General features: G+C 38.2%; 1 long non-coding RNA gene across 1 annotated transcript in view; it reads left to right on the top strand.

The window, feature by feature from the left end:
* The first annotated feature begins 461 nt into the window (after positions 1–461).
* Positions 462–25,431, top strand: part of LOC140662241 (uncharacterized) — a 70,317-nt gene continuing 45,347 nt past the window's right edge. Inside the window, exon 1 of the long non-coding RNA XR_012046021.1 lies at positions 462–620. This is a non-coding gene — a long non-coding RNA (uncharacterized lncRNA). The remainder of the gene's footprint in view (positions 621–25,431) is intronic.

Below are 25,431 nucleotides of genomic sequence, written 5' to 3'. Positions count from 1 at the left end.
CATATGGCGTCATGCTCAGTATAGAAACTGGGGGGAGTTGGCCGGGGGGAGGCGATCGCTGCTCGGGAACTGGGTGGGCACCGGTTGGCAGGTGGTGAGCGGTTGCATGACTTCTGTTGTTTTTCCCTGGGTTTTGTTCCTCTCTCTCTCATTATTTTCCTTTTCATTATTATTATTATTATTATTATTATTATTAAAGTGTTCTTAGCTCACGAGTTTTCTTACTTGTGCTTTTCTGATTCTCTCCCCCATCCCAGCGGGGGGGGAGGGGGGGGGGGCGAGGTGAGTGAGCGTCTGGGTGGTGCTTAGTTGCTGACTGGGGTTAAACCACAACAAGGTTTTTAATTAGTAACTAACATACCATGCAGGCACAATCATCCCAAATCTGGATGTCAGCTTGCTTGATTCCCCCTTTCATTTCCTTCATTACTAGCTGATCGCATCTTCTTTCTTCAGGGCCTTTGTTTTCTGTTTGTCTTAAAGGCGGGCAGCCTTTAAGCACAGCAAACAGTGCTGCTGTGTCCGCCAGGATCAATATTCAATGCATAGGCACTGGACTGGGATTCAGGAACACCAGATTCCACACATGTAAAGATGCTGGACATCATCTGCTGTCACAGGTGAGTCACAAAGTCTGAATGTACTGCAGGCCCTTTTATGAAAATTAATGACAGTAAAATATCCTTAACGGAAAGGAGCCTGGCAAGGGTAAATTGGATAACCAGGGTGAAATGTCCAGGTGCTATAGAGGTGTAGAGGGCTCTTAGCTTGCTGTCCGGGATGATAATGGCTAACTTCCATACAACTTGGTTGGTCATTTTGCTAATATTGGAAAGCAGTGTACTGTTGTTGAATAGAGTGGAGAGATGAGGGCTATTCTTAAGTCGTAACTGTGTAACCTACTTGACAAAATCAGGTTGCTGGCTGATACTGCACTGTTCACTACTGCTTCGACAGAAGCTGGGAGGTGAGATGACAGCTGATGTTAAAAATTCTTCCGTTGTCATCTAAATTCTTTCTAATGTTATAGATTACGCCCTTTCTCTATAGCTTCCTAGCTTGCGTATGAGCATGTTCTTTCTCCGTATCGCCAGGGAATTTCAGTATCTTCAAGTACTCCTTGCTGTTTTAAAGGTCCCTGGACTTACTGCATCCTAAAATCAGGATCTCAAAGGATTTATTTTGTTTTTCCCCCCTCAGAAGTATGTCCTTCTGCTGAACCCTTTCTGACTCAGAATTCTAAGATCTACCTCTGCTCTCCAAGCCCTTTGTTTCATGGAGGCCAAAAGATACGCTTTGTTCTAATGCTAAAGTAACCAGTATTGTCTCATTCTGTCTGCTTCCAACATTACTGGTCCTCTGCTGAGCTCTCTTGAAGTGTCTGCAGTGTTGGTCAAATTTGCTATTAATGGCTGAAATCTCATCTCTTAGTTCACTTGTTTATGTGAGAAACATGACCTATGACACCTTAATCACCAAAAAAGCTGGGAAGATATTTATGTTCCTCGCAACTGAGACATCTCTCCAGCTCTACTCATCCCTGTAGAGCAGCCCAGGTGGGCTGAATGTTACCACTAGAGTACTGGGTAGAGCTGTTTCATAATCCTTTCTGAACAATTCTGTAGTGACCTTCCCATTTGCTAAAATACTTTGATGTTGCTTACGCTTCAAGATGTTAAGAATTTTAGAACAGAGATTGATCACGGATATTGATAGGATTTCAGCTGGCAGCTGACCTACAGGCTTTACCCCAGTTTTGGGGTAACCCCCCCCCAAAATGCAAAAAACAGCTTAAAAAAAAATTATAACGCCACCCACTCCTCCTTCTCCCCCCCCCAAAGTGGAAGTTTGCATGCCAGTTCCTAAAGAAATTTTCACAGTTCTGACATGAGAGCAGATACATGTTTTCAAGAAGCAGGACAAATCCACTGCAAAAGATACATGTAAATGTTAATTTCTGAATCCTAATTGAAAGTTATTCTATATTAATCAAAAGTTTTTTATTTTAGTTGAATCTGCTGAAAATGTAACTAGAGATTTGAGCTAGAGATTGAGTAATTTTGATTACTGCATTCATAGTAATGCACTTTAAAAAAAAAGAAAAAAGAAAAAAAAAGAAAAAAGAAAGCAGACAAAAAAACCCATCCAAAACCAAAAAACAGCCCCTCCTGATTCATACTACTGTGATGGAAGAATGCAGACCATGTTCTCCTCAGCTTAAATTTCAATTTGCTAAAAAATTGAACCAATATTTCAGAAAGGCTGTAATGTGTTGAAGTAATTATGAAGGCCAGGTAGTTAATTAGCAAATAGATTTTTCTGTAGAAAATCAGTTTTCCTGATAACTTGTTAACACTTTGGTGTGCAAATCTATTGAAATGCTGATTTGGGGTTGGTTTGGTTTGGTGTCCCCCCCCAGCCCAGGTTTCGGCAATTGGGTAGAAATGCAGTTAGCTACTATTGCTTTTTGGAAAGTTGTCTTTCTCCTTTTGCTATTAGCACCTGACTGTAGTGCTAAATAGACAATATTGCCATAATTCTTCCATGGCATCTCTTTCCAAATAACCAGTCAAATGTTCAGATTCATACAATAGGTAGTTTGCTTTTATCTAGAACAGAATAGTGGGTAGTGTTGAGTGATCACATGGCCTGTAATTAAGCATGTACCAATATGATAGTACAGCTTAGAATATACTGCCTTGGGGTCCCATTCTGGATTGTGGACTGTGGTTTCCATGGAATCTTGCAGGATGACTCAAGCTGTGGATTCTGTAAATGATTTGTTGTAAAAAGGTCCGGCTCACATGTGTGCATTGATGCAGAGGCAAATTTATGGCTTGAGGAAAATTTCATGTAGAAATAGTGTATGCGCATAGGGAATTCCTCTTTAGTACCTGATAAGGATATGGTGTGTATAGGGTATGTGTAGCAGTGGTTACACGTTAAAATACTTACTATCTTTTTTTTTTCAATTCTTGGACAAAAATTGAGGGTTCAAAGATGAGTGAGATCATTAAATCTGAGGAAAGAGGGGCTATATTATTCATGGGTAAAGTGAGCAACAAGTAATCCATAGAGAAATTTGAATGAAGTTCCAAGCTCCAGTTACTTTGGAGGCCCATTGTTCGTCACCTTGAAAAGGCAACTGGTCAGGAATAACTGCACACTCAGCATAATTTGGTTATTTACCATTAGATTGTCAAATGCCAGTTCTCTCAAGACTTCAGTTTGCAAAAGCATTGGTTGAAAATGTTAATCTTGAATTAAATTTCTTACAAATCTGTATTTCCAGATCATTAGGAAATATTAAATTACTGTTGGAGAAAACAGCTTTAACTCCTTGTCACCAAAGATGAAATGATGAGGCAGATCAGATTCAGATACATTCTTTGCTGTGGGCCTGATTTCCCCACTGCAATTTTTATCCAGCTGTCAAAGATTCAGTAAAGTACAACCAATTGAGACAACATTTTATACCCTTTGGTGGTATGGGTTTGGGTTTTTTGGGACTGTGATGTGTCAGTGAGAGGCAAGAAGAAGAATCTTTGATATCAGGCTGCAGTCCTTAGCTTTCTAATTTTCTTACTGAGCATAGTTAGAAAAAGTTTGGATGATACATAAATGGAGTACAAGCATGATGTTTGACCAAAGTTGTCATGCTCTTTGCTATAGCTTTGTGGGGCTTTTTTTGTTTGTTTGTTTTTGGAATCTATGCATATTCTGGTTCATTCCAAAGTGTAATCAATCTGCAATCTAGATGCAAAGTGAGGATGGCAGGGCCAATGCTTCATTTATCAAGACTTCCTTTTGATAATATATGTGTGTCGGTATACATGCGTATATATTAAAAAATCGGAGAATTTAGCTCCCTCTACCTTGATTTAATGCCATTAAGCACGTCATTTTACTTAAATGATTTCTCAGTAGAGGGATGGCTGCCAAAACCATGTTGCTAACTGTCAGAATTACAGTATTTGTGACTGTGATTGGAACTGTTCTGTATGGAGCCTGATATCTGAACTAACGCGACAGAAACAAACTTCCATAGTGCCCTTGAGGAATAATGTCAAGGTCAGTCATTAACAAGTGAGATGGATTGTTCTAAAAATAGAGAATGGAAGTAAGATCATTGCTGGTCTGTAACGATATATGCAGTAAGGTTTGAATCTAATCTCAGTGTTGCTCTTAGAAATTCATCTGTCTTTACAGAAAGAATGGTTTGGGAAGTAATCAGCGAGAGCATGCGTGTGGCATTGGAAAAGAGGTTCACTGGGTTAAGCATAGACCTTCTTAGATCTTGCAGTCTAGGGGAAAGGAAATGGGGATTTGGGACTCAGTAGGGTAAGTGTGGGATAATACCAGCAGGGGTGGCCCAGCATGAGAAAGGGGAGGATCAAAAGAGGAAGGAAGGACTTGTGCCCCCAGAGTGCTCGGAACCCAAGATTGGGGGTTTGATGCCATCACATGCATGACCTCTGTAAACCGAGTGAAATGCACTTTATTAGATTCTGAGCAATTTATTCTTCTGCAACGTGGATCTACGTTCTGCTTTTTTCATCTTCCTCGCTACTTATATCCCTGAACATGAGTATCACCTCTTCTACCCTCCAGTGCACATTTGTGTCAAAATTAATCACACTGCCAGGGGACAGTAAACAAAAAATACGAAGAGCTTTAGTAGGAACTCACATTAAATAGGATCTGATCAGTCCTAGAGAGTCTGCCATGCAAGAATTTTGCTTGTAATTTGAGATTTGACATCTCATCTCTGTGTATTTCCTCTGGTCAGAAAAAGTTGTTTTGCTAGAATACTGTTATGATCCTGGTTGCTTCCTAGTACGAGTGAGCAAGAGACTCAAAATTATGATGATATAAGTAAAACCACAGTAAGAAGCACTGAAGTAGAAGGCAGTGCTTCCCCTGAATAATTTTCCTGTACTGTTAACCTTTAGTAAGGTAGTAGTTTATAAGTGATACAGACAAATACAGGTTTTGTATTTTTGTCTGTTTGGGTAGCCATCACGACTGGTGCACAGCATTGCAAGGGTAATCTAATTTTTTTGGACCAAAATTGGCTTTAACGTTATGCACTAGATAACAAAATCATAAGATTTCTTGGGAATAGGTATATTTTTAAAAATACAACAAATTTAGATATCTCGTTTGGTTTCTGGTTTATTAACTGCCCACACTTACACCCATTGTTTTTCATTGTTTTCATGTGTGTATGTTAGAAACTTTATCCTTTAAGGAATATTACTCTGTGTAATAATCTGGTCCCAGTATTTATGATTAAACAAAGCACAAAATATCACAAATTGCATGATAAAATTTGTTACAAATACTGCTGAAATTCACCTGTATATGAAGTCACCATTGATCTCTCACTTTGGTGCAAAGCAAATCTGACATCCCTCCTTTGTTTGTTACTTGCATCGGCACCCACCAATTTCAAATTTGATTTCAAGGCCTTGTCTTTGCATCTCCTGACTGAAACTGAAGTACACCAGTTGGGATCAGGTTATTTTGTCTCATTAGCTTTGTGTCAGACTTTCTGTACTCTCAGCAGCTCTCTGCACAGCATATTTTAAAAGCATCTTTTTTCTGTTGTTCTGTTTGAATTACACACCTGCAAAGTGGTGCTACTGTTCAGTTAGACTGCTTAAGAAGCAAAGCTGCTGCTGTATTTCTGTCCTGACCTGTAATCTTACAAGCACAGAGTGACTAAGGACAGTAAACCACATTCTTGACTTCTCTTAGACTAACTTTCTTCACTATCTCTTTTCTTTGAACTGCATAAGTATAAGGAAAGAATAGTGAAGAGATCTCCTATACCGTAAAAATATGGAAACATAGGAGCCAAAAACACATGTAGTGCTAAAGGACAAAAGAACTTATTGTTTTTAGGGCTTGAGCCAGATGTGGCTAACAGGCCATAGGGCCAAAAGCTTCAATCTGTCTGGAAAGATCCTTGTCTTACAAAGAAGGTATTCCTGATAGAGACGTGGACTGTCACTAGCAGCTGTGATGAGATATGAAATGAGGACCAATTTATGAAGGTTTTTGCTTTTCAGAAATAAGGTAATGTGATTTTAACTGTAGCAAATTCAGTTTAAAACCTAAGTTATTTTTTTGCTTTGTTTCACCATTTTACCTGTGCTTTAAAGGAATAAGGATGAATATTTCTATGTATTATTTTGTATATGTGCATATGTGGTCTTGCCATCCGAATGTTAGATCTAACTAGCAGTTCCTAGGTTTGGAAAGTTAACTCGAATGAAGTCAGACATTATTCATGTTAACTTTCTACTAATCGTAATTGAGTAAATCTCACTAACGCTTTCACTGATTCTTTACAGAATATCTGTGTAGACTTCTGTAACAATAGTAATTATTATGTCTGGTTCTTTTCAACCTGAAATGCACAACAATGGCATACAGCTAAATGAGATGTCTTGGCTAACAGTGGGATATGGCATGTGATTGAACTGCTCACACTGGACTCTAGTAAGTAGAGTATGTATTCAAGAAATGGGACTTCACTCTTCCTCATGTTCTGTCTTCAGAAGTAGCAAAGCTGAGTAAAAATTATATCTTGACGAATACTCTTCCTTTTATTTGCTGTCTCTTCACAGACTTCCCTAAACCAACAAGGCAGCATAGACACCAGCTGTACGTTTTCTCCGGTTTATTGTCTGGGACTTCTTTCAAGACTTCTTTGCATCACTCTGTGCAGTGCACTAGTATCTCTTGATTGAAGCAAAGCTTATTACCCTCCTGACTTAAGTATTCCATCTTGTTAGTATCCAGACACCCAAAGGGGCTGAGTGATAAGAAGTCAGCTGTAAGAATGAGATTAAGATGTCCCAACAGAGAAAGCACGCTCTGTTGCAGCCCCTGTGCTTGTTTCACAGCCCTTACAGTTTGAATGTTATTCTTAACCTATAAAGCACCAAGCTGATTCGTTAGATCCAACGATTATAAATATTTGAACCAAAAGCTGGTACCTTGCTGTATGAGAAGAAGGAGTGAAATAATCAGTCATTCTTGCTGGTTTGCTTCTCAGAGAGAAATGGCATTGTTAACTGTGCTCTTTGCAATACTTGCAATGATTCTAAATTCTATAAATGACATCATCTCACATACAAGTTTACAGTATATAGTAAGGGGACACTGGACAAAGAACATAAGAACACATACTGCATCAAGCCAAAAGTCCACATAGCTCAGAAGCCTGGCTAACAGGGGTGAAGAGGAGGTGCTAGTGGATGAAGGTTAGAACAGCATGTGCATATATATGTCTGCCCTCATGTCTCTGGAAGAGGAGTGAGCGCAAGGTTTCAAGATTTATTGCTGTGTAGGTGAACAAAACCACTAGATCACCTGTCTGTGAATCTGCAACTGAATTTTGTGGAGAATGTTGTGTATGTGCTGGTACTTTTTCAGGGGTAGATAAACTTTGTAAAATTCCCTTCATTCTCTAAGCGCTCTGAGTTTACTTTAAAAATCTGTACTAGTTGCTAGGGGTGTAGGAAATCAAAAGTCTAATGCTTTCCATGAGAATGCAGAGTATCTGAATATTTTTATTTTTATTTTTTAGCATGTTTGGGATGAGTACTTGAAAAAGGGTTAAACAGCAGCCAGAACAATTCATTTCAAGATCTTCAAAGCAAATCAGATTTTTTAATTATATCAAATTAAGGTTATTAAAAGTTAAGTTCTGAACTGAGAGCATTTTCCAATGAAAGGTGCTGCAACATCATTATTTCTCCCCAAAACACACTTACTGTACATTTCTCAAAGCCATCAGCCTTGATTGAAAGCTAATGAAAAAGCTGTCCTGCGTCAGTTTATTCCTTGTATCCATTAAGAATAATTACGGCTGAACAATTTTTGATGCCTGTAACCTTCGCAAGTGTTGCTAATGGCATTATAAATTGCTCCTTGTCCAATGACTACAGTCTGAAGCTTAATTCAAAAGCGCTCTGTCAACAGGGCTGATTTGTGTGGTTAATGAGTGCGTTTAAAACAACAGCCTCGGCTCATGCATCCTAATGTCGATAAGAGGATGTGGTTCAATAAAGAGGCTTGTCCGTAATAATTAGCAGTGACAAATGCTCTGGATTAGACCGATCGCAGCATTAATGACTCTGCTTTCAGCCCGTTACAGAAAAAAAGTTTCCAGCTCTAACTTTTCTGGGCTTAGATTTAACTTTTAAGGTATGGTTTCTATAAGCCAATGGTGCAGCTAACTAAACGTAAATCTTTAATACACACTGTGTCAGCAGGGTCACTGAGCAATCCAAGACCTCTGTAAAGACTCTCATGGCCAAAGTTAGACTTCTCTGAAAACATTTTTTTTTCCAAATGCATATCGGTGAAACAGTGGGGCAAATCTACCTTCCACCATGTTTAGGATATGAGCATTGTAATGTCGTTCTTAGACATGATAGTTTTTGCATGGCTTTCCCATGTACTGCCTGTTCTGCCGTTTGTTTTTGCCTTTAAGATACGTGAAATCGGTGTTGGATTTGAAAATACATTTAGGCTTTTAGCGTAGAAAAAATACATCAGAAGTGAATCCATGAGGTACAGCTTAAACACTGTCAGTAATATGCAGGAAAAAACTCCTTTTAAACACAAGACTCGGTACAGTCCACCTAGCCATTCCTGCATTTGATAAACCAGTTACTAGTGCTGCCATCTTAGTCTGCATATCACCTTCAGATCTTGGCATGCAAATTTTATATTTGAAGAATCTGGGAACAAAAAGCAAAAGTGCAGTATGTAGAATGTTTTCTCACTTACACCCTCCTTTCCTCTCATCTCTCTCTTTTTTTCGTGTGTGCTGTGTTTGGTAAAAGTCATGAGTGATGAAAGCTGCACGTTGAGATGACAGGAAGAGGTCGTGCTGAGATCTTTTTGTGGTATTACTGAGAAATGGATTGGGACAGCATTTCTTTTCTGTGCTGAAGAAGTCTTTCTGCATCATACATGGATGCTTCAGTAGCAGCTGTGGTATTTCCAGAGTTAACACTCTAGTGCAAACTTATACCTGAGCTGTGCACAATGATGTCTTGTGGATGAAGGAGGGAATGCATGGACTGAGTCACACCTGCAAGGTAACCTTCTCGTGCGGGTAGGAGGAGGACTGGGAATTTATGAAAGTGAATATATCAGCTAATAAAGGTGGCTGAAACAGGCTTCCTGATGGAAAACTTAAATTCATCAATTCTGTCAAAGATCAAGTGCTTCAGACGTCTTAGAAGCAGAGGGGCATTGTGCTAAATCTTGTCTTTTTTTTTCCTAAAACAAACCCAGACAAAATTATTTTTAGATTTAGGCTTTGGGGATTTATATGCATTTTTGGGATATGGAGTCTGATCTACTTCATCCATGGGTCATTGAGTTTGGTTCTAAGAAGCTGATGATAATGGCTCAAATATCTTACAGCCTAATCCTATTACACCCATCTCAACAGAAAATAAATTCATCACACAATTTAGAAAATAAAAATCACAACACACAATTACAGAAAATACATTTCCTTAACTTAAAAACTTGGCAGGAAATACTATAGAAGGCCAAAAACCTGAAGAAGAAAGAGTCTATAAAATATGGGGCTTTCTGTTTGAGATGGAATGCCTTGACATCTCAGTAAAGCTGGAGACTTTTCTTTAGAAATAGTGTTTTGGGTTTCTTGCAAAAATGTATTATGATCTTTTCCTGTCATTGTAAAAAAAATCTGTTCTTGAAACTATAAATTGTCAGTAATCAAACACTAATTACCCCTTTATATCTGCAAGTGAAGGTGAATCTAATTGATACCAATAACAAAGACAAAGGAAAACACCTGGACATATCCTGTTTTGATATTTAAATACATTTCTCATTTTTTCCATTCTCCTTGATATAAAAATGTTCCTCTTAATAATAGCATGACTTAATACTTTAAAAATTTGTTCTTGTTTTGCCAAGACAGTAATTTATTATTCTCTTTGCATTTTTTACCACGTTGCTTTTCTCTAATTCAGACGTATTGAAAACACTGAATAAAACTGGAATTCAAGTACAAATAAAACTCAAATGCAGATTAAAACTTTTTCTGAGGATATTTTCCTAAGAATGTTTTTTTTGGGGGTATTTAAATTATTTAACCAAAGCTGTACTGGCAGAACAATGAATTCAGTATTATTTTCCTGTACAATGAAAGGAATCATCTTAATAGCGCAAAATGATCGATCATAGTAAAAACTCTTGTAATTTAAAATAATCTCTCTAAAATGTGCTCTGAGAATAGGACATATAATGCACTGTGGTGCTTCTCTGAGGTATGTATAAGGAGATACCTTCTTTTATTGCTTTTACAATTTTTCTTCCTCCCCCACCTTTCTCTCCTCCTTTTTCCTTCAGAGTTTAATAGGGAAAAAGAAAATTGCAAGTTAATAAGAGATGAGGTATAAAGCAAAAAGGCAGCTGAAGGGTTAGGTTCAAAACCAGTCAAGTCAGTGGGAGCCTGTAGGCCCATTAATAAAATTTTCCCAAAAGAGAAAGGAGAGGGAGAATTAAAAATGAGCATGCAAGAGACAAAAATCTAGAGCAGAGAAAAAGTGGGAGAGAAAGAATTGCCTTACTTAGAGAGGAGTAAGGTAGCTTGACCCCAAAAAAATGCAAGGAACTTGCTTTAGTGCCTGTCAGAAATGAGAGAACCTGAGTAATAGAAATATATTTTAACCATTTGAGTTTTTTAATATGTTTATTTATGACTATATATAAAATATATATTTATGACTCCTGTGTCTTGTTTCACAAGAAAAAATGAATAATCTTTGTCTACTGACTTCTGTACCTGACATTCATGATTTTATATACCTGTGATAATATCATATTTCTCCTATGTTGCCTCCTTTCCAAACTGAAAATCAGACAAGAGGAATAATCAGGTTTGGTTTTTTTTTTAACTGGAGTACAGTAGCCACTCTGTATCTGGAGTTTGTTAACAGAGTTTGAGAATCTTTCAGTTAGTGTGTAGAGTTACTGTGTTAGAGTTTAGTGTGTACCGAAAAAAATTTGTAATCTCAAGTCAAAATAGATTCATTCAACTTAAAATAGATAAAGTCAGGCATTTTTTAATGCAATTCTCAAATGCCAGATTTCTGCATCACTGAATGTGGCAAAATGGTCTGTTTTGTTATGTTAAAAGGTCTAGAACAGAATAAGCTAAAGAAAATGTTAATTTTGAATGGCATGGCTTCTCTCGTTTGCATTTGGGGAATAGCCGTCCAGCAGATCAGATGCCTGTGTGTATATAGAGGTGAAGGGGGGGTTCTGAAACCATTGCTTACCCTTTGGGGTAGACAAAGAAGGACAATTGGAAAAGGGTTGAACTCTGTCAGAGTTCAAAATGAAACATTTATTCCAACTTGCAATATTATTTTTCTCTTTCAGTCTGTAAATACCACTGCATTTCTTGCACAGTGACTGCCCATGTGCTTTTACTGGAGAAGGTAAAGCTTTGTTAAGTTTTGAATGAGCCATAAAACTGTTCCCTGATGCTCCACGTTGTCAGCAAAGACAGAAGACCTGTTACCACCTCTTCTAGGAGGGAAGTCATCACTTAGAGTTTTCTTGGACAAGGAAGTGGACACATTTCAGAAAAGTAAAACTCTGGATACTAAATATTCAGAGACTTTATTGCCAATCAGTGTGTGCAAAATAAGACAAATCGGTTACCTGCAATGAGCGATACCTGAAACTGAGCCCCCAAAGAGCTGTTTACAGGAAGGAATTTACTTACTGAGAAAAAGTCTAAATCTAAAACTGACATGAAAAATCAGCCTATTTGAATAATCAACTGAGAGTACAGGCATGGTCCAACGTTAGAAACCACAAAAATAACAATTACTTTCTAAACACCATTAGTTCCGACTGTTTCCTCCTTCTCACTGAGTTGTGCAACAAACTTTGAAACAACTCTGAGATCCAGTCTCAACTGTGGCAGTTTCTCTAGAAGTTACAAATATTTAATAAACTCTGAAGTGCTACGAATATTTTGGAATAGTAGTTCTGTGATGAAAAAATACAGACACCCTGTCAGGTAAGAGTGCTCTGACATCCCAACTACTCCTTCCCCTTCTGTAACATATAGTTCACTGCAAAGGGGCTCTTACCCTGCCCTTTCTCAGAAGCCATGTGCTTGGCAAAAGGATTAGTTTGATTTACTTCCTTTAAAACCAAGTTGTTAAGAGCAACCTTTATATTTTAATTTGGTTTGAGTATTTACTGTGATTTTCATGATACTTATAACTGGGAACAATTACCAGATATTTTGCATGTTGCTGCTTTAATTTGACATTGTCCATGGTCAGACAAGCTCCCGTAGGCCTTTTGAAGGGCTCTCCTTGAGATCTGTGAGGAGTAGCAGGGAGGAGAGATGTTGTTGAATTTGGACGAAGACTGATTTATAAATTATTCATGTCAGGCAGGTGGGCTTTTTTTAATATTGTAAGAAAAAGAGCCACATTCTTTTAAAGATGCGACTGAAAATGCTGCAGGGAATGCCGGGAATACCCTGATTCAGGAAAGGGGCAAGAAAGTCTGGACTTAGCACGGTAGGACTGTGAGCAGTGATACTAAGTGCTTCACACGAGCGGTCCTGGCTGTTAGCCGAGGAGAGCAGGCAAGCGAAGGCAGCGCTTCCGACCGGCTGGGAGGGTGAGTGAGGGCAGGCGACGCTGCATGGCAGCCTCTGCTGAAATGCTCTGGCTGCTCATCGGTTGAGCTGGTGCACAGCAACGCGCAGTCAATAGTGTTTCACAATACCTTTCTTGGCACTTGCTTGTCATTTTTTTGCATGTTTGTTTTTTCTTCCCTTAGCAAAACTGTCAACTAACTAAAGGGAAGTTTTAAAAGAATATGCCTATAAAGTCATTTTGACGTGATTAACTGAGCATCACAGATAGTAACCCATACATTTAGTCCTCTCTTCTCAAAGTTAGCACTTTGGAGTGGCATGCTGTGGCTAATACTGTACAAATTGCTGGAATGGGCAGTTAAACATTGAGGTCAGAGGTTAAATGAACATGGTTGTTTATGAGGACACAGCCCGAATCCATTTGCATTTTAATATTCTTTCTGTGAGACGAAAAACCATTTTGAGGACAGCTTGTTTGGAAATCCCATTAACAGGTTATTTATGGGACTCATGACTGCATGACCCTTAGCCTTGTTTTGTTAAACATGAACTAGACATGAATCAGATGGGCGGCTGGGCTGCTGCTATTGTTTTCCATAGCATTAAATGTCATTGAATTAAATTATTCTGAATCTGACACTTTCTAAGTTATTACCCTCATAATGCTCAATTTTCCTTTTTCCTTTGTCAACCTTATTATTTCCATCTGCTTTAAAAAGCAGAGACACTCTAAAAAGGCCATTTCCTCTCTTATCACTGATCTAGGTGAGAATGGAGAGCTTATCTACACAGCTCTTAAATAAATAATTGGGAAGACACAGTTTGAAGAAAGATTCCAGCTACTATCATGGTGCATTTTAAGGAATACAGAAATCTAAAAATTCTGTCAGGGTAGTAAAATTAGCCATGTAAAGGTCAGGTACTAAATGCTTGGAAAGGGAGGGCTTTTAACCCTTTTTGTCAGGAGTATAAAATGATGAGTGATAAATCGGACTAAGATGATGATGTTGCTATCAATCAAAATGTGAAAAAATGTCCGTAATTCCAAATAACAATTCTGGAAAACAAGTTTAGTTTTTATGCCTTTTAACACAAATCTTTAATTGAAAGGAGATAGTGTACTAGATGACAGACTGTAGCAGAAATTAATGAAAAAACATTGATGCTTCTAATATGAGACTTGTGTAGTTAAGAGCTGCTTTATCTTTGCTAAAGGCCGTGGTAAGGCCTAGTCATCAATATTTCCTATGTTACCTGTTCTTCTCTTGGCATTTGATCTCTTACTGATCCACTATTTATGGTACTAATCAGATATTCAGAGGACTTCCAGCTTTTTGAAGGCAAAAATCACAGCTACAGAGTGCACGAGCTGATAGCACGTAACCTCACGTCAGCCCAAAGTTTCTTTTCACCAAAAAGAGCTTCTGTGGTGCATATAAGCTGGGAGCTGAAGTAGGGCTATGCAGATTCATAAAGGTTAAGAACAGGATGAACTGCTGTGACCATTCAATCCAGTTCTTACACCGAAGCCTGAGAAATTCCCTTGTTTAGTATAGGTTTGAACTATAACAGATCTTCACTCAGCTGGAGGGGAAGAATGACGAAAACAAATCTTCCAAGCCTGTGTAAGGTATTACAGGTGGAATTTTTACTGTATGAGCTAAGGAATTCAGTTTGCGTAAATTCAGCTTTTAGCCATTTGCCTTCAGAATACCTGATTCAGCACATGGGCGTGCACGCGCGCGCACACACACTTACTTGAAGTGCTTTATGGAGTCCCTGACTGAAGAAGAGACATTTTTATTCTGAAGAAGTTGGTAAAGCATATAGAGAGAGTAGTGAAAGCATATAAAGTAGTCTAGATACTCCTTCAAAGTAAGAGAGGAAAAAGTTGTTTCAAAGAGATCAGGGTTCAAATGCATGTCAGTTGTTTGGGTTTTTTTTTTTAATCACACAGCAGGATGTTTTGGGATAAAAGGCATAAGCAACATCAAGATCTCTAGACACATCTGGTCAATATTATGTTCATCACTGCAGCTTTCGTAGTCTGGTTTACAGGGCAGGAGCAAGCCCTCATATGAGATTCTCTCCATGCTTAGGATTCCCATACCTTGAAAAACAGAACAGGTCTCTGAAATCATAGGTATGTATGCGTATGTGTATATATATGTATATATACACAGTGAGGACTGTCTGCTTTTTCTGAAAAACTGGCTGTTACAAGAATAGCTGATATCCTCTGAGAAGGATAGTTTGCTGTCGTGTGGGCTGCTGTTCTGCAGACTGCATGCTAGGAGTATGGTATTTCTGTACGCATTCTGCTCGTATTTGCATTCTTTTCTCCCTCCCTCTTTCCTTCCCTCTTTTCCCTTCCTTTCTTTTCCAAGTTTAAAGTAGATTTCCAGTATGAATTGGCCATCAATGGAATTCTTCTTTAGTGGTTAATTTATTCGTAATAGAAACTGGTGGTTTTTTTCTGAAGAAAAAGGAACAATACATCTTTAGAACAAGTTTGTAAGTGTCATGATTTTTCTACTAATTTATACTACATACTCCCCTTTCTAAATGTTAAATTACCTCATTGTATCTCTGAATATCATATATACTTGGGCCTGAAATTAAGCTTGCTGTATAGTTGTCAAAATGACCACAATTTGCTCTATGAAATGTCCTGATTGCATGTGTAATTCAAAGCAATCCTAATCTCTGTATAAACCAGTACAGACTGCTTAGGGGCAGAGTTTATGTATGCTGATTGGGCCTTCAGTTTAGCTGATAGTGAATACACCTGCATGTTGAAAAAGATGCATTACGGATTTTCAAACTCTTAAATGCTAAAGAGAAAGGAGAAAGAAAGAAGAGACAAAAAGCTGTTCCACTACAGTAAAGGTTTCAAGAAAAGCTCCGTTTTTCATATATATGTTTGTTCCAAGCTCTGTTGAAAGCTGCCTCAGTATTACCTCTGAAGTGAATATATTCATGTACCAGAAATTGTATTGCAAATATGACTCCTGGTTATCACTCTTGGTTTGTCCCATTTCTTACTGAAGTGTGTGATTTCAACAACAAAGACGAATCATATTAGGAAAACCCCTTCATTGAAAGTAGCTCCATCCTGAAACTTTAATAATGTTCATCTTTCTAAGAAATACTTTCTCTTAAGGTATTTTAGATATTTAGTCAGGAAGCCGCTGGCTGTTGAGGAAAGTTGCTGTAAGTCTTCTGAAATACTGCATAAGTCTGTGACACTTTCTGGAGGACCCCATGCTTTCACAAATACTTGAATGGGGTTAATTCTTCCATATATGTAATTTGTTAACAAATCTGTTATATGGCATAGAAACATTTAACTATTTAATATTCTTTATGTAATAATTAAGCCAGATGTAGTGCAACACAGGTAGCTGGTATGCTGTAAAGAAAATACTTCTCAATTCTGGAAGCTGTTTCAGAAAGGCACATACGAGCGTGCACCACAATGGAGCAGCTTATGCAAATGTGTACAGATTCCGTAATGTGAGGCCCTGTACGTTTTGTTACAAGGAACGTGTAAATGAAGGAAAGTTCCTTCATAAACTGCATTTCTTGGTTAGTTATATATTATTTTAATTATCTGAAATCTGCCGTTGTAGGCAAAAATGACGGTTCTCTATTTAGTGTCAATCACGGTTACTTTGAAAATGAAAAAATACATCACAGTGAGTAATTTACTCAAAGAATTTAGGCTTTACGTCTGTCTGCATCCTACCTATGAACAGATCATGATTTACTCAAAATGATACATAAGTAACACTCTTCCTTGAAAATATTTTGCTAATATTTTTTTATCAACCTTGAGAATGAACCATCAAGTTTGACCTGTAAAGTTTAGCTGTGACTGAAATTATTATCTGTCATAAAGTTATTGCTGTTTTACTGAATAAGCACAAAATAGCTCCCAGTAAGAGTTTCTTGCTCATGGAACTCTTATGTTGATTTCCACAAATGCCTCTGTGTGGATTGCAATTTGTTTCTCATTAATAAGTGATTCACTCAATGTTCCATCTCTCCAATGTTCATGAAAAATGAACATTAGTAAGAAGGAAAGGCACAGCTTTATCAAATCACATGGGGTAAAAAACGTCCTTGTGGAAACTCTTTTGTATAATTCTAGTTGTTGAGTCTTCACCATTAAGTGACTGGCTTGGAACCAAGGCTGAACTGGTTAATAAGTATTATTGCTTCAGAAGTGTACACAAGTCCAGAAGCACTTTTCTGCATGTGGATGTAGCCTCAGCTAACAGTTTGGAAAAAATGTGCCTGATTTCTTCACATTTATTGTTACTGAAAAGTAGGATTTCCAGTGTTTTCACACCAATTTCACACCGGTTAAAACTTCCAAAGATAAGAGTATATCTGTTTCAAACAGTGGTGTGCCTCATGAGCAGATTATAATATATAACATAAAAGTAGCCAATAACAAAGGCTGACTGGACATAGCCCAGAGCAACCTGCTCTAGTTAGCCCTGCTTTGTCTATATTTACTGTATATGCTCTCAAGGCTCCCCAAGCCCTGCCTGGGCACCCAGTCAAGACAGACTACATTTTTCCTAAACATTTGTATCACTACAAGAAATTCCTCCTATGCATAGATGTCTGAATGATACAGTTTGTCGCTGTCATTTCTGCAAAAGGCACTCCTTAGAGATTGCAGCTGCCAAAAAGTGTATTATTCAGGATAGCAGTGCCAAAATAATCAATGCAAACTGAGCTCATAAACCCCGCCCAGGCCTCAAACCTCTTGCTGAGTAGTATTTGAAGAATCCTACGCAGATCTGCTGCCAGTTGTAGTTCTGTTCTAGTGAGAACTTGTTCTTCACCTGTTACTCAAAGAAGGACCTAAGAAAGCATTTTCAAGGATATGGGCAGCTTTGCTGCTCATTTTTTTCTTTTTTTGTGTTCTGATTTTACACCTTTTAGGCATTGCGTGAAAAACCAAGCCAAATAAGACTGCTGAGAAATGCACAGAGTGTTTCCAAATGAAGCATTTAAGCCCATGAGTTGCTATGCATTCTTTTAGAGCGTCTGGACACTCACTAGAATATGGCTCTGAAGTATTAATATGAATGCTTTTCCTAATGTTTAGAGACCAAAAATGACCATAAATACATGCATCGACTCTAAATCATAATAATCAAAATAATAATAATAATAATAATAATAATAATAATAATAATAATAATAATAATAATTTGTTCAGCATTGATAACAGTTTTGATATGTTGTTATGGAAGAAGTGTTTTATTTTACTTCATTAAGCCTGCTTAAGATATTTTTAATTAGCTTTTGAGTTTGGTTCATTTGACATAACAAATGAAGAGTTTGGTCAACCATCTGAACAGAAGCTCGAATGCAACCAGACAATTTTTTCCCAGAGTAAGCTTTTTCATTACCTGTTGGAAATTTTGCATTTCTTCCTCAAGCTTCTGAAAGTTCACAGAAAATTATTCCCAGTTTCCTCAGCTTCAGTCATATGGTGGGAGCTTCTGGTTAAATATATGTGCTTAATAACAGTAAATAAATTCTGACATTTTATTTTTACTCCTGAATAAAAACGTTCATCATGTTGGTGAAAATAAGCAATCACATTCTATTTAACAGCAAAAAAGAATTGTACATATCACCCTGCAGGAGCTGAGGAATCTATTTTCATTATAACAAACATTGATTTTGCATTAAAAAGCCTCATTATTTGAGATAATGACTGTTGGGTTTCTTAGTTATTCTTCTGGTTCCTAAATCATTAAAACGATAACAATTAAAGAGCAAATAGGAATGCAAAAAACCCCAAACTGTATTAAAATCTACTCTCGCTTTGTCTTTAATTAAAATTGCAATCATCTTTAAGGCAGGTACGTACTATCAGAAAATTATCTTCTTTATTTTGAGCTCATTTGAATGGCACCTGTATTTTTGCCTATAGAAACATCACTGAACCTGAATGTATTGATTTTTGGATTAACATTGGTAGAATTAGTATGTGGACTCCTGGGGGCCTCATTCATCAGCGCATTATTCCAGTTGCTCGGCAGTATGATTCTGGCTGCACTGAATCAGGGAAGCTAACCCTGTGTTTCTTACAGTTAGAAAATGTAAGACAAATCTCTGTAGCACGTGCATGTGTGAAGATGTATATTACGCATGCTCTCTCCCTCAAATGATTCCGATTACGGACTTGTTGAGGAGGGGGTCTTGTTTGTTTTGCTTTTTGTAGATAGAGTGCTACTTTGAATAATTCCGAGGTTTTCTTTTTAATGGGCCTGAAAGGAAGTCAGACCCCTCTTGTGCTCTCCCCTTCCCCCACCGCCTCTCCTCAGAGCTGTGGCTGCGTGGGCATTAATGTATTCCGTATAATGTTAGGGGCTAGCTGAATGTACCTTCCCACCAACAGCACTATGAATTATTGACATGAGGGATGTTCCCTAGCGTATACTTTTCCAAGGTTATACTCTCTGATATTAGATATTTATTCGGCATAAGGTAGGGATAAGAACCTCATTGCCACATTATGTCTGACACAACCAAGTTTTGGGGAATTTCAACAACATTAGAAGATTTGTATAATGTGTTCTTTTAGAGGCAGAGGCTCAGCTTTAAACAAAGCATAATCCCTACTGCATATCATTTCCAACCTAATGCAAGGAGAAGTGGGACCATAATGTTATCTGCATCATTTCCCTTTTGTGTTCAGTTGCAAGGACTATTCACCTAGTATTCAAAATCCATGTTTCCATTAAATGAAACAGAATGATGGAAAAATTTAAAAAAGTGAGAAAATAATGAAATAGATTCCATGAAAGTGGCATAAAATTGGGTTATTAAATCTAGATGCATGTTAAAGTATTTGGAAATAATTAAATAGTTGATATCCACTACCTTTTCCAGTGCTTGAATGCTGCAATTTTAGTATTTTTTGATGCTAACATTATTCCTAATTTCTTTGAATCAAATATTGTTTATTTTTATATTTCTGCTATCTGTAACAAAAGGATCTTGTGAACACTTCTTTCATTGTGTCACCCGGTCTCTCCTTGTCAGCAGCTTTGTTAGCCTAAGCCTCTAGGGTTTGTATCCTGGGCAGTGGACCTTTTGTACTCCTTACGCTATACTCTTAGACAATAGGGGAAAAAAATAAATCTTCTGTGACAAGTTCACTTAAAGGGACACTATCACATTAAATAAGCATATAAATATACCCACAAGTAATATTATTACTCTTGAAATTTTGGAAAAAATGTTTTTTTCTTGGCACCATTAGTTAACACCTTCATCTGCTTGCGATACAGTAATTGTGAAAATCGCATCATTTTTCACACTTCAGGATGTTCTTTACACAGCACTTTTCAAAAGCTAGGAAAACAAGTCAGTTATTTTACTGTTTAATTTTAGTCAGCATTCAGGGTCTGAATATTGTGTGCTGCCCCAGTGGGAGACTGGGATGCAAATATTGTAAGGGAGCATTTGGGCTTAAACCAGACGGTTCTATTTCTAGTGAATTGTTTATGGAAAGAGGCCAAAAGCATATTTGCTAATGATGGGTCTTGTAAGTTAAAGCACATAAACAAAACTAAGCATTTTAATGAGATTAACCTAGTCTTTTTCAGGAGAAATTCTATTAAAATATGAGGCCCTCAGATCTGTCTGGTTCTTCCTCTCCTTTTTATTTCATGCAACTTTATAAATTCACTTAATGTAATTATCTTTGGTGAATAATTTAGCTGATTTTAGTGTGATAATAGAACTAGTGTGGTTTTATAGTCATCCTCACGTCTTATTATATCAGGTTGTTTATAAGTAATTCCAGTTATTTGTTTATTAAATTCTTAGTAAGAGAGAGACCGAGATCTTATGATAAAGATTGAAGAAAACAACACAGAGTTACATATTTAGAAAGCATGCTGATAGAGAAAATACTGCTTAATTTGTTAACTGACAATTTAAACTATATTAGTAAATGAGGTTTTGGTAACATTTCTATCGCTACACACACTCTGTCACATGTTGGCATACGTACGTGCATTAATTTCATGCACACTTTTCAATCAGCACATGAATGCCAGGGAAATGCTCTGGAATAGCAGGAGAAGCTATGACAGTGGATCTGCCAGATCTTTGTACTGCTAAATACATCTGTAGGATAGTCGTCATCATCATCATGTGAAGTAATCTGTTCTGGGCTGTAAGGCTGCAGTTCTCAGTTTACAGCAGCTTTTGGGAGTCTCAGTAGCTTATATGGGGATTTCTCTGTTGCTGTTACTGTGCTTTCAGCTTTTCTATGAATCTGTCTCTATATTAATTAATTACCCCGAGGGCTTTGTTTGGGGTTAGGTTCTTTGTTGTTTTGTGTTGTAATACTGTTTTATTTTGTTGAAAAGAAACCCTCAGCACTAGGAGAAAGGGCTCGGGAGCTAATTGGATGTTAATGAACGGAGGAGGACAAATACCTTACTCAGGGAAAAAAGACATTTGCTGTTTGAAGTCCACTTTCTCTAGTGATTCTGGGGTGTTTTTCTGTACGTTTTGCCTGGGGTGTATTCTAGGATATCATAAAATTGTTACATAATATTTAAATTAACATACACATTGCCCACTTGAAATTTGTGTCCCATTGTGCTGGACATTTTACCAAGGTATGCGTGTCTGAATACCTTCATCTGAGGAACATACAGCTTAAAAGTATATAGCAAAACAATTTGTAACACCACAAAAACCAGTGAGGCTGAGTCCTTCATATGGTTCTGCAGTAGCTGTTTGGGAAGCTTTATTATCATTTTTTTTCTTATTATTTTTATTGCTCTTTTTCAGGTGACATCAACATTTTTAAACTTTGTTGAGGCATTCTAGAGACATTTCTTGGCTCTGAGGATTTTCTGTGACATATAAAGCCTTTTGATGTGGCATCCAACAGATTTTTGAGGAAAGCATGGAGAAGATGATGCATGCCTAAGCATGGGACTCCCCTTGCCTCTCCTGTCATACCCGCAAGACATTCCTCATCTACCTTCTATTTTCTGTCCTCAGAACTCATGCTACTAGACAGTGAATAGAGTCAGTGTGCAAATAAGAGCTGCATTCAGCCACGAATCTTTCTTGATCGCTGCTTTACTTTACCGGTTGAGAACTTGGACTTCGTAAGACTTAATTTTCTTACTTATTTGAAGGTGGCAGCTTCTGGGAAGCTAGTTCCTCTTGGAGGGAGCCACCCAGCTAGGTCTTCACCTTTGATTTCTAAGGAATGCTGCAGGTTCTGTTGCTGGAATCCTGGTTGATACTTTGCACCCCTGCCATATTTGTATGTTACAGCAGAAAGCATGCCCTTCTCTGCTTCAGGGATAAGGGGAAGGTTTCAAGTATACATAAAATTAAATCTTAATCCCCATTTCTGGATGCAGATGGCAGTCATTTTCTTTGACATTTCTTTATTCTACTGCCAGTCAGAATTGCTTGGCAATCTCTTGAAGTTTTGTTGGAGTCTTTGTTTGTCTTGGCACCCTTATGAGTTTGTGACCTTTGTCCTGGGATCTGCACTTGTAATCATCACTTCTCAGGTGCCTGCACAGTCAGCTGTTGGCATGGTTTGTGACTAGAAGCTTCTCTGGCTTCCAGTCTGGAGAACAGTGTTCCTAAGGCTGACTTGTTCATGATTCGCCTCTTTCACTGCAATTCCTTTCTGTTCTCTTTGATTGTATCCTGTGGTGGTTGTCTTATTCGTCCTGTTCCCAAGACCCATGACCTTGAAGTTGCACTTCATTCCGCGTTCTCTGGAGAGTCCTGTTAATCAGACAGTACTACCATACTACCTTCTTGGGACATAACTCCAGATTGTGACCTGTGTTGTCTCATCTAGAGGCATAGATGTGTATACATGTTTTTATTATCTCCTGTTGTGTAGTGGTAACTCATTGTTTTCTGGTGCCCTGGACATCTGCAGTAGATGCATTCACAGATTTCAGGTACGGGAACTGCATCAAAGCCAGAGCGTCCTAAGCACAAGCTCACAGGTTGAAGCAATTTTGAGGAGCTTCCCGTCAAGCATTAGTAAATTGATTTAATTGTCTTTAGCTTACCTGAAATGTCCAGAGCAGTTTATAGCCTTCCCTATTGGATGGGTGCAGACTTTAATGTCTAGAGGTCTCCTGTATTCAGGGTATGACTTCAGAGTGTTCCTTGTGTGCATTTTCCTAATTTATTGACATTTCTACTCTTCCAATGTCCTGGGAAATTCTTGTTTGTCAACTGCACGTTCATCACTGTGCAGTTTGTCAGCATAAGACCTATTAATTTCTTACAATGCTACTTATAAATGCTATTAAAAATTCCCACTGAAGATTCTTTATTAAATACGTGTTTCCCCAACTCACTCTTCAGACACTGAAAATTCCCTTGTGCTGGAAATGTTACTTGTTCAAGACATGCCACTAACCAGACAACTATTTTACTCCTGTTCTACTTGCACGAATAATAAATTTCATTATTTTAGCAAAGGTCTCTGAGCTCTGCAGGAAGGAAGCAAAAGGACTGTGCCGCTGCAATAAGCCTCATCCTCACAGCAAAATTCCTTGCCAAACAAAAGTAATTCAAATTGTAACTGAGATGCAGTTCAGAGAAGGTGCTTGCTTCTCAAACTTGAACATCCATAGTTAGCAGGAATAAATAGTTTAAAAAAACCCTGCAGAACAGCAGTAACACTATTCACATAGTGGTTGACTTTCTCATTTCAACGACTATAGTTTATGAAGCCTTTCTGAGAGGCACTTAAGCCTAAATATTAACTTTATGTCTATGCACCACAGTGTAGTCTTCTAGGATCTGCTGAACTGAACATACTGCACTGCAATTCCACTTATGTGTACTGATAATTAGTAATGAGAATATTCTGCGTGCTTGCAGTAGCCCTTTCACCTGAAGATCTCTGAACACTTTACAGGCCTAGGAAACTCTTTCTCTCTCCTCACAGCTAAGGAAAGAGTAGTACAAAGTAGTACAAAGGACACCTGAAATTCCATACTGGGGTAGTGGCAGAAACAAGATCTCTGTTTCTGACACCAAGATATCCTTTTGTAGTCACTGGATAATGTTGCTGTAGTAGTGTTTGCTCACCACATTCTTTGTGCCACACTGGCAAAAAGTGGGGTTTTTTCTAGCTCTTTGGCCTATACCAAATCAAGAAGCTGGCCTCAAGCAACATTTTTTTTTCTCCTCTAGCACTGTGACCGTTCAGGCTTTGTGACACATCATTTGTTTTTGACCAGTACTATGCATACTGATTTTTCAGGCTAGATGTTTGAGTCAACAAATAAGTGTTCACCAGGCAACTTCCCTGCTATTAGACCAGCAGCAGCTTGCAAAGTATGAGAAAAATATTACTTAGTCTATCAGAATCTTCTTCCTTCCTCCCAGCCTACTCCAACGAAAAGAGATATGTACATGATTTGTAAAAGACATGTTAAAAGAAAGTATGGGTGGAAGCAGAGGACTCTCTGAATAATGTCCCTCTCAAATGTAATGTCCAGCATTGGCTTAATGGTCGTCTTGTGGGCAGTTCAATGAAGGAGATGGATATTGTGGGAGAATACATAAAAAATGGAAAGACGCCTCTGTTGAAATCACTTGGAGTGAGAAAGTGACCGTCTGAATTAAGTGACTTTGCCACCCTCACTGTGTGAAATAGGCCTCTGCTGGGTTAGTCAGCAGAACGTGAGTCACAGGCCGCAGAAGCTATCCGTTTATCAACAGGTACTCCCCTGTGCCTGCTTGGCTCCATCATCAGAGTTGGTTTCACATATAAGTTACTTCAGTGTTACCTAGAGAAATGAGTCAGAGCTCCAAACAGGCAGAAATATTTGTGTTGTTGAGGGGAAGGGGGCATTTATTTACTTCACTTCCAGGAAAACACCAAAAAAGTAAAAAATTGCCCCAAGAACTACTGAAAGAATTCTGTGTATTGCAGTAATACAAACATGTGTGAAAAAGAAACAGAGAGGCTCGAGGCACCAGGAAACACCTGGCAAAACTAGCCCAAGGAGTCGGGTGACTGCTGTTGAGTACAGTCATGTTCCAAAGCTGAAAGCAAGTGGGAAATTAATAAATCACTTCTCAAGCTCTCAGTAATGAGCAGCTGATGATATTTTTCTGGGCCTGGGGAAAAGAAGCTCTCTAGTTGAAAAGAAAACATGGGACAGCAACAGGGATGGCTTTCCTGAGCTTGCAGGAGACTGGAATCCTGTCTGCAGAGCGCCTGTTACAGAAACGCATCCCTCAAGGATTTACCGTGTCTGCTTTCCCTCCTCACTTTAGGCCAGCGTGAGCACCTCGTCATCTGTTCTTGCCTTTTCTTTTGTGCCTGGGACTGTTCCTCTCACCGTTGCTGTTTGGTTCACAGACCGACCAGAGGGATCCAGTGTTCAACGAGTATTTGTAGTGTTTCAGGCCCCAGTTCTGTCATCGTCCGGATTTGACCGTCTGATATCAGGAAGCCTGTTTAAAGACTTTGATTTCTGAGTGGAGGGCTGTGTTTGTACCCGGCACCCTTGGCCAGTTCTGCAGGGGATTTAGTCATTTATGGGGCCTGCTGAAAATATGACCTTTTTACACACATGCTTTTTAATGGAGTTTTTCCTGTGGTAATGCTTTCATCTGGTAACTTTTAAACACACTTACTTTTTTATATATATTTTTACATTGCAGTTTATGTTTTT

The sequence above is a fragment of the Ciconia boyciana genome, chromosome 21, assembly GCF_034638445.1.
Source record: "Ciconia boyciana chromosome 21, ASM3463844v1, whole genome shotgun sequence".
NCBI lineage: Eukaryota > Metazoa > Chordata > Aves > Ciconiiformes > Ciconiidae > Ciconia > Ciconia boyciana.
This window is presented reverse-complemented; position numbering and strand designations above follow the sequence as displayed.